Source organism: Convolutriloba macropyga, unplaced genomic scaffold (assembly GCF_964194025.1).
Source record: "Convolutriloba macropyga unplaced genomic scaffold, txConMacr16.3 SCAFFOLD_5657, whole genome shotgun sequence".
NCBI lineage: Eukaryota > Metazoa > Xenacoelomorpha > Acoela > Convolutidae > Convolutriloba > Convolutriloba macropyga.
This window is the reverse complement of record NW_027451349.1, coordinates 13,156-15,000: the sequence shown is the minus strand read 5'-3', so window position 1 is coordinate 15,000 and position 1,845 is coordinate 13,156. Positions and strand designations below refer to the sequence as shown.

The 1,845-nt window shown below is 42.9% G+C and overlaps 1 pseudogene; it reads right to left on the bottom strand.

Annotated features, from left to right (window-relative positions):
- LOC142356595 (large subunit ribosomal RNA) overlaps positions 1-1,395 on the bottom strand; it is a pseudogene marked incomplete at its 3' end in the record, with an annotated part of 2,477 nt that extends 1,082 nt beyond the window's left edge.
- Between the last annotated feature and the right edge of the window lie 450 nt (positions 1,396-1,845).

Below are 1,845 nucleotides of genomic sequence, written 5' to 3'. Positions count from 1 at the left end.
ATTGATATTCATGGTTGGGTATAGGCCACGAGCTCTAGTGCCATCCATTTTCAGGGCTGATTGATTCGGCAGGTGAGTTGTTACACACTCCTTAGCGGATTTCAACTTCCATGACCACCGTCCTGCTGTCAGTATCAATCAACACCTTTTGTGGTGACTCATGAGCAAGTAGTTAGGCGCCTTAACCCAACTTTTGGTTCATCCCACATCGCCGGTTCTGCTTACCAAAAGCGGCCCACAAAAAGCTTGCATTCATAGTCCAAGTGCAATTAAGTCACAAGGACATCTCACCGATTTATAGTTTGAGAATAGGTGAAGGAAAAATTTTCCCCCATTCCTCTAATCATTCGCTTTAACCGATGAAATTGCTTTGCGAAGATTTTTCAATCTTGCTCAAGCTTTTGCTATCCTGAGGGAAACTTCGGAGGAAACCAGCTACTAGATGGTTCGATTAGTCTTTCGCCCCTATGCTCAGGTCAGACGATCGATTTGCACGTCAGAACCGCTTCGGGCTTCCACCATGGTTTCCCGTGGCTTCGCCCTGCCCAAGCATAGATCACCATCTTTCGGGTCGTGTGCTACTTGCTCTGGATCAGTCATGCAATAAGAGCAAAACCGTCCGTGGTTGCGGGACACCGAATCGGCGCCCTCACCACACAAAGTAGTGCAATTCATAAAAATTACACTGTTCACTTTCATTTCGCGTGTGCGCTTTCAATGAGCGACAACACTTGCAAGCAACTCACACTCCTTGGTCCGTGTTTCAAGACGGGCTGTAGAGAGCATTGAATAGGAAGTTGAGGTCAGACAGGCAATCAAGATCAATTTATCTCATTTTGTTTAGAATCAACAAGAAGAATTCCGAGGAAAACTTCTGCTCGATTCATTAACAAGATTTGCCAAAAGACGACAACTACACTACTCGGTAGCCGAGAATATAATATCAAGGCATTGAGTATGGTAACGCTCACTCCAGTTCCCCTTCAACAGTTTCACGTACTTTTCACTCTCTCTTCAGAGTGCTTTTCAACTTTCCCTCACGGTACTTGTTTACTATCGGTCTCGCTTTATAATTAGCTTTTGGAGAGACATATCTCCAGCTTCGAGTTGCACTTTCAAACAACTCTACTCATAGGAATGAGCCATTATGACTGGTATCGAAAATGACCTTTACAGGATTTTCACCTTCTTTGATGCTACTTTCCAGTAGACATCAGGACAAATTCACCAGTCTAGCATCAAACCATACCGGACACCGAGAAATGTTGCCATTTCTCTTCCCGATGAGCTTTTCCCTGTTCATTCGCCATTACTAAGGGATTCTCAGTTGATTTCTTTTCCTCCCCTTACTGATATGCTTAAGTTAAGGGGGTTCTCTCGCCCAATTCAGGTTATGTAGTTGATTGTCTCTTAATTGGTTCACTGACCAATATGAGACAGAAACCGATTCAGCAGTTTTGTTCGCTACTACTATCAAACACAGGTCGAAGTTTCCATTCAGTCATTAATTCCAACTTTCAAATGTTGTTGTTTCAGCTTTCGCTTACTAGAAGCAACATAATACTCGCTGCAATACAGACCTCGGGAAACCCTCACCGTGAATAAGGTTCACTCACATATTTCACTACATTTTGCGTGGGATTGGAGATGAGGCTACTCGTTCTTGCTCAGTACTAGGCTGAAAATTAACGAAACTTCGTTACAAACGTTCACATGTTGATGTTTCCGCTTTCGCGTACTCGAAACAACATAATACTAGTCTTTGTAATTTAGTTTCATAATTTCAACTGTTCTCATGCAGAATTTTTGCTCATTCTTATCCCAAATTTTGACCTGGCTACTAGT